General features: G+C 43.0%; 1 long non-coding RNA gene across 1 annotated transcript; it reads right to left on the reverse strand.

The window, feature by feature from the left end:
- Positions 1-1,140: 1,140 nt before the first annotated feature.
- On the reverse strand, positions 1,141-8,088 carry LOC141408194 (uncharacterized). The gene is made up of 2 exons (XR_012421272.1): positions 7,953-8,088; positions 1,141-1,351 (listed from the first exon to the last, which is right to left on the reverse strand). It is a non-coding gene; the product is annotated as an uncharacterized lncRNA (long non-coding RNA).
- Between the last annotated feature and the right edge of the window lie 215 nt (positions 8,089-8,303).

Consider the following 8,303-nt stretch of genomic DNA (forward strand, 5'->3'; position numbering starts at 1 on the left):
AGCTACTGTAGTCAATGCACTGAGACACTCTTAATGTTCCTAGGGTTTCCTAAATGGCCTAGAAATAAAGCTAACAGAAGAGGGCAATATATTTCACATAACTAACTTAATAGCATACCCAAAGTTATTTCTTTTCAAATAGCTCATGAAATGACCTGGTCAGAATTTTGGTGGCAATAGAAATACCTGAACATGAATCCATCAGCTGCCCTTTAAATCTCCAGACTTTGAGTATATTAAGAATGAAACACCACCCTGGATGCTATAACCTTTACAGGTCTGTGTTTCTTCTCCAAAAAAATAAAAAGAACAAAGTCACCACTCTCCTCTCTCAACTGGAGGAAAACTCAGTAGAAACTCAAAACTCTTTTTCAGTGAGAAATACCTGATGTCATATATTTTGTTTAATAAAGACTGAATTGGCTGTACACTAAGCCGATTTAAGAATGTGATCTGCAACTCACAGTCTTAATTACATGGGAAAAAAAGTGAATGAGTTCATTAATGCTGTAAAAAGGAATAGTGACCCTTCCTGCCAAGCAGCAAGGTGGAAATAATTAATCTGGTCAATTAAAAAGAAACAATTTAAAACGCAAAGGCTTTCAGGTGGGGCACTGCGTTCTGCTCTCTGGAACTGCAACTTCTTACTGTTGATTTTGGTCTTCTCAATAAGTTTTCTTTGTTCTTTCCTTAAACTTATTTATTTATTTATTTATTTTTTTGCCATGGATCAAACCAAATAGAAAAATCTTTCTGAGCTATAAAGCATGACTTGTTGCATTATGTCTTATGTCCTAAAATGTTGATTGATTCTAACTAACATGCACTCTAGAAGTGCTCCGGGGGCGGGGGGTGGGTGGGGCAAAGGGTTACCAAGTTTCCAGTATCGTATCCAAGATTCTTTTCTCTCTTGGTGGGAGTCTGTTACATCTTACTTTCCCTTCAAAACTGTTTGCCTTTTCTGGGGTTTTAATAATATTTTTAAAGTGCTGGAGTCTGAGCCACACTGTCTGGCTTATCTAATCCCATTTATGATCCTATAACCTTGAAGTTTGCCATGGCCTGGCTGTCAGCACCAGATTCTAAATACATAGGGCAGTGTGTTTGCTCCGTGGAACAGGAAATTAGTCAAACAGTTACTTTTCTGCAAATGTTCATAATTTATCTTGACATTTACAAGCCAGTAGTAGTTCTTAGACATCGAATGATCTCAAATCCCTCAGGGAGCAGTGAGTGGTTATCTATAACGCTGCCCTGTGCAGGTATTCGTGCAGGGCATCAGTGCACTCCATTCCATTGCAGCAGAAAGCTTGAGCACCACCACCCAGCGCTGGTCCAGTCTGCCTGTGCACTGCAGGTACAAGGAAAAAAAGAAAGTGTTAGCACCTTAATCCTTTTCAGCTGGTCCAAGCTCCATCTCAGGACAAATATTAATATCATTTTCATTTTAATCATGGCAAAGGTTGAAAAGAGCAACATCCAATTTTTTCAATCTGCTCAAGAGAAGACTGTTTTTGTGGTGAGAGTTTGCAAAATTCTGGTTGCTAAGGAGGAAAAACCTCATCTAAGAAAACAAACACTGCTGTGGTGAAATGCGATTTGAAAGTCTGTATTTCCTAGGTGTTAGACTTGGCAAGTTAGAAATAGTAAGGGTGGAGAAAGGACGCTTTCCGTGGATGTGCTCAAACACAGTAGTACATATTGTCAGCTCTGCAGGAGGCGTGCTGTGGCCATATGTGTGTTGCGGAGTGAAATGGAATAAACAGCTGCTGCCAGGAATCCAATTCCTGGCAAGGAGACAAACCCAAGTCCTCCTGTTTCCAAAATAAAAATCACCAGAGGGATTCCCCTTACAGCAGTTCCAGCCAGTAGTTTTATAAAAGCATAAAACATCACTGTATTGTGGTTTATAATAATCCCTTACATTTGTAAAGCATTTTACAGTTTACAAAGCGCTTTACATACATTATCTCATTTGAGCCTCATAACAGCCCTGGAGAGTACTAAGCAAGATATTGAGATTCTCTTTTCACAGATGGAAAAAGGAAGGTTCAGGGAATGAAATGGTGAGCCTGGTGCCCCAGCCTACAGCTATCCAGGCAGAGACGTCCAGGGGCTACACTGGGGGCCTTGGGGACCTAGTAAAGGGGTTCGTTTTTGTGTAGTTGAGGTGCAAAAGCAACTTTACTTCTCTTTCCTTTGTGCAAGCATCAGCTTGCTCTATGAAAGGGCTTCTCCCGGCCGGGCGCGGTGGCTCAAGCCTGTAATCCCAGCACTTTGGGAGGCCGAGACGGGTGGATCACGAGGTCAGGAGATCCAGACTATCCTGGCTAACACGGTGAAACCCCGTCTCTACTAAAAAATACAAAAAACTAGCCGGGCGAGGTGGCGGGCGCCTGTAGTCCCAGCTACTCGGGAGGCTGAGGCAGGAGAATGGCGTGAACCCGGGAGGCGGAGCTTGCAGTGAGCTGAGATCCGGCCACTGCACTCCAGCCTGGGCGACAGAGCGAGACTCCATCTCAAAAAAAAAAAAAAAAAAAAAAAAAGAAAGGGCTTCTCCCACACTTTTTGAAGCAGCAAGGGAGGAAAGTAAGTTGTAAGGGAGCAAGTGGCGGGGGGAAAAGGTACTCAGCTTACCAAGTACAGAATATAGTTTGCCCTTGATGGCAGTCAAGGCTATTTCAGTTTCAGCATGTACTGCAGAGATTAGTCAAGGTCACCTCAGAACTGCCTGGAGGAAGCAGCTTCGATACTGTTCAATTGTTCTCAGACACCGTCACCTTTGTACACCCTTTGCAGAAAAACAGCCTTTTTTCCTAGAACTGCCAGGCTTGTGGTCGTGTGAAGGCAGATTTATAGAAAGAACCTACATAGCCTTTTATGAAGAAACCCCCTCTGACCTTAGGAATTGGTGAGATGCAGAATTGTCCTATTGTGTGAGACAGGGGACATCACGGGTGGATGCTATGGTAGCCCTGTTGTGGGCTGCTTTAGTCCTGAAATAGGGAACTGCTCTCTGGTAGAGACATAGAGACTTATCTGACATGTACCTGGTTACCTGATCAGGTCTCCGTGGGCCCGCCATCATGCCTTGGGATTTTGTGCTTTTTGGTTCTAGCTGCAGAATTTAGAAATATAAGCTAGTGGTTAAAACAGAAATCCTGGAACCAAAGTGCCAGTGCTCTATGCTTACCAAATGTCTGTGGTGTCAGAGGTGTACCTTACCTGGAAACATGGGGCTACTAATAAAATCTGTTTCATAAAGTTGTTGTAAGAATGAAATGAGGAATTATTTGCAAAGTGTTTAGAGTTGTGCCTGGGGTGAGGCAGGTGCTCTATCTCAGCCCAGCTCCAGCCAGCCTCTTGCTGCTCCCTGACAATGTTTCAGTTATGATAGTGGTGACATCCCTCCTTCCTGTGTCAACTGTAACTCACTGTCTCAGGATCCCCCAGGAAGATGCACAAACCAAGAGGTATTTTGGCTCTTGCAGTTTAATCATGAATCTTTTCATGCTGCAAAGCAACCAGGGTTTATAGGGACACAATACATTTTAGTTGAGTTTATTTACATTGATGATGTTAAAGCAAAAATGGCGCCCACAAAATTTAAACAGGCAAGAAAGACTTTATTCAAGGCTACTGCAATAGGGGAGAGAGGCCAGAACTTAGTCTGAATTCAACTTCACTGGAAAACAGGGTGTTTTTGAATGCTGGAGTGAGAGGGAGATGTGTGGGCTGTGTTTGCTAATTGGCTTTACCCAAAGGAAAGCAAACTGCTCCTATCTTTATGACAGGTGGTAGTTTTACAACTTGGAGCAAGGCACCCACTGAAGTTAGGCTCCTGTCATTCCGCAGGATATGTTATGAGGCTCAAAGCTATCTTCTTTGATGATTATATTTCAAGGACATTGATCCTTGAGAAACACATTTCTGGGTAGTAAAACTGGCAAGGGATGGTTTAAAAGATTTACATATATCTCAAAGGAGCAGAGAACAAATTTACAATTAAAAGTTTCCTAAAGAAAATACAGCCTGGGCAACATAGTGAGACTCCATTTTAAAAAAATAAAAAATAAATAGCCAGGCGTGCTGGTGCACTCCTGTGGTCCCAGCTACTCCAGAGGCTGAAGTAGGAGGATCACTTGAGCCCAGGAGGTCAAGGCTACAGTAAGTTATGATAGCACCACTGCACTCCGGCCTGGATGACAAATCAAGACCCTGTCTCAAAACAAAAAAAAAAAAAAAAAGAAAAAAAGCTCTAAGAAAAGAGAGGTCAGAGCCTCAAATCAGGAAGAAGCCTGTCTGAAGTTTAGTTACACTGAGGGAAACATTAAGGCTGTCTGGGTCCTTGGTGTTTTAGAAATTGGGTGGTGATTTGATACAGAATGCCCCTTCCACAGAATTCCTTTTGAAGGTTAACACAAGAAGTGCAGTGCCCCTGCTAGGCCACAATAGGAGCCCAGCTTCTTTCAGTTACCTCAATGTCCAGTCTCAGACTTTTCCTTTTTCAGAGGGCAGCTAACTCTCACTCACTGAGAAGGGAGATAGCCTCATTCTACTTTCTTTCTTGACCTCTCTGAGTCCAGGTCCACTTGATAAGGTGATGTCCCTCTCCTGGACCAAAGATTGACACTCTGTCCCTTCAGTCCATCCAAGGTCATGTGGTTTGGAAAAACCTATATAGCAGAGGAAAAGTCAAGACCCCTGCTAATTAGGACTTTGATCTGAATGTCAAAGGGGATGCACTTTAAAGATACAAGCCTGCTCACAGGAAGAAGACCCTTTGTGGATTCCTACTCCCAATCTAGGTCACAACTAGCCCATCAACCTTCAGGTACACACACCCACTTCTTTCAGGAAAACTCCACTCCCAAATACCCCTAGTCATTTTGTCTGCAGAAACCATCCGGGACTTCAACCAAATGGTTAGTGATGGCTGTTCCTATTTAAACCTCACGAAACAATAAGGTGTGGGGTGGTCGGGGGGTGGAGGGTACTTCTTGTTGCATGGAGAAGGGTGGGTCTGAAGTCTACTGGTCAGATTCATTTTTCAATATTTCTAACAGGGTGAGCTATAGGCGTGCTCATCCCTTCACCTCTTATGCTGTGTCTGCCAGTCTCATCCAATGGCCACATTCATTTTCAGGGATGATACAGTTTATTATTTATTTATTTATTTTGAGACAAAGTGTCGCTCTGTTGCCCAGGCTGGAGTGCAGTGTCATGATCTCAGCTCACTGCAACCTCTGCTTCCCAGGTTCAAATGATTCTCCTGCCTCAGCCTCCTGGGTAGCTGGGATCACAGGCACCCACCACCACTCCTGGCTAATTTTTGTATTTTTAGTAGAGACAAGGTTTCATCATGTTGGCCAGGCTGGTCTTAAACTCCTGGCCTCAAGTGATCTGCCCTCCTTGGCCTCCCAAAGTGCTGGGATTACAGGCGTGAGCCACTGTGCCAGGCCCAGGGATGATAGAGTTTAAATTGATATTGAGAAGTATTTCCCAAATTTACAAGGTGCTTTTCCTCTTCTCTCTTCTTCTTTCCCCCTTGGGGCATTAGGCCCCATTTTTGTATAGGACAATGTTTGGTTTCTTTCCTGTTCTGCTCTGGGAGGGGAGCAGGGGAGAAGAAAATTATTGCTAGAATATTAAAGGAGCTATATTACCCAAGGGCCATTCTGATTCTCCTTTGGGCCTTTTGTGTATGGGGCTAGAGTAGGGCCCCAGCTCCTGCTGTGTAGCCCATGGGGTTTTGGCTATAGAAATGCTACAGAACTGTAGTTAAATTGTATTTTACTCATTCAAAGGAGCCACTTTCAAATCTTAAAGCAGACCCTGATCTGCAGAAAATCAAACGTTAAAAATCAACAGATGTTTGAGCAAGAGGAAGTACACCACCAGAGGTCTCTTCATCGTTTGCCACATACAAGGCCTATGAGGGTAAATGTGGCATGCTCAAAGTAGCACAGATTTACACCAATGTTTGCCCAGGCAAAGTTTTCAGAAGAACTCAACTACCTTTAATGTTGATTCTAAAAGGGTGGTGTGTTCTTACAGCACCCGTGGTAAAAAGAGCATGAAGCTCTGGACATTTGGGGAAGAGACAAAGAACCTGCTGGATTGTCTGTGTAAGACACAGGTGCTGACCTGGAACTTACAAGAGGTGAAAGGACTAATCTGCATGGAAGGGGCCCACACTCTGCGCTACAGAACACATGGGACGACACAGACCCAACTCACAGCAAGCCACATGTTGCCCACAGCAGGCCAACAGGCTAAGCATGTTGAAAGTGTTAATCACAGAGCAGTAACGTAAGAAGTCTATGTAGCAATGTGAACAGCCTCACAAAAAACGCCCAGCCAAGACCAGCTACATAGTTTTCAAAGCCCAGTGCAAAATATAAATGTGAGGTCCCTTGTTCACAAATTATTGAGAATTTCAAAACAGTGACAGCAGAGATTGAACCAAGCACAAAGAGGATCCTCCTATGTGTGGAGCCTTGTGTGACTGCACAGGTCCCACATCCAATGAAGTGGGGCCTGTGTCTCTAATAGAATCAATACAAATGTGTAGGGTATATCATCAAAACACTCTAATGCATTAATTTTACTTAGTGGGAAAGACCTTTGTCCTCTCCGCAGAGCAGCTATGTCAACAGAAGGAAAAGAGATGGGGTGGACCTTCCTGGGATCCAGGCTGAACAGGGCTCTCCTCACTCTGAGGTGCACTCTGATTCTCTGTTTCTTTCTAAGGTGATGGGGTTCCTATTTTAAGCTATCTGCCAGTATGTGTGTCGGGTCTGAAGTTGCGTTGGTTCTGTGAAAAGGTTTCTCTTATACATGATTTCTTTCCCATCTCCCTCTTTCTTAACAAACACATTGCTCTTTAAGAGATTCAGGAAAAAAAAATTTTTTTTGGCAAGCTTTGTGGGCTTTTATTAGATATACGCTGTAATTTCAAACTGATTACATGATGTCTGGCTTTCCCTGAACCCCAATTCAATATCCTGAAGAAGGGGAAGCTTTATTGCAAGGCTGAGGCACACGCCAGGAGCGGGGTCTGGCGGGGAGCGCTGGCGCTCACAGAGCTGCTGATTGCTTTGGCTCCACCCCCTAAAATATCTGGCTGGCTGCGATCCTTCACCTCTGCGTTGCTTTTTACATGGACTTTTTCATCCTTTTGAACTATGTTTATTTTGCATTTATAAACTTTTTTTAAAAAAGACAAATCATTCACAATGCTACAACCTTAATACTCCAACTGCTTTCACTTTTCCACATTCTCTTACTGTCCTGGATTAATGTTTTGATTGTTGCATTCATGCTGGAATTATAAATTTTTGTTCTAGTATAGTCAAATTTTAATGCCTTCTATGCTCATAAAGGTAAAAATCATTTGCAAATTTAAAGAACAGGAAGGAACAATAAAGCCAAGAAGAGGCCTTAGAATTGCCTGCAAATAGATGATAAAGATTATGCAATAGTTATAAACTTTTTTCAATAAAAGACAAATCATTCATAATTCTACAACCTTAGTACTCCATCTACCTCTAAAAGCTAAGTCATTTAGAGGCAGTGAGCCCAATAGAATAGAACTGAAGTGATTTTAGCGGTTACTTATTTTATAGAAGAGAAAACAGAGTCTCAGAGGTTAAATGACCTGCCCAAAGTTGCACAGCCCCTAAGTGCAGTCAGGACTAAAGCGGGCTGTGAAGGACTTTTTCACATAAGCCGAACAATCCTATTTCCACACTAGTAACTTTCTGTGGGACATAAGTTCTTTGAGTGTCTATACTTTGTGGCATGAGGGAGTTGGAACAGATGCTTTTAAAAATCCTTCCAACTCTAAAATTTTGAATCCAACTCAAAATGAACACAATTGGATCCCAGCCTAGTCAGCCCAGGATTACCACACACATAATGAAAAATGTGGTAATGATCAGAACACTCACAATTTTAACAAGATGTTTTTCTGCAGTGGCTAACTGGATTCTTACAAAAGCTGAAGGCTGGATCTCAGACTGCACTGTGACAACACATCCGCTGTCAGACGGATCCACAGGCTGGTGCCGACACTGTAAAATGACTAACTCAGAGTAAAAGGAGGTGGTGTTCAGCAAACAAATGGAGGGGTGATCCTGTTTCCGGCAAATATCCTTGAGCTTCGAGGACTTTCCAAGCAGAATAAGGCCCCCTCTGCTGGTAGGATTTGTCGTCCACCAAAAAGTCAGAACTTGTTAGGTTTGTGAGAAAGGGGGGGAAAATCCTAATATCAGAACAGATTAAAGCGGTGAGGAAATGTG

This window comes from Macaca fascicularis, chromosome 12, assembly GCF_037993035.2.
Source record: "Macaca fascicularis isolate 582-1 chromosome 12, T2T-MFA8v1.1".
Classification (NCBI taxonomy): Eukaryota; Metazoa; Chordata; class Mammalia; order Primates; family Cercopithecidae; genus Macaca; species Macaca fascicularis.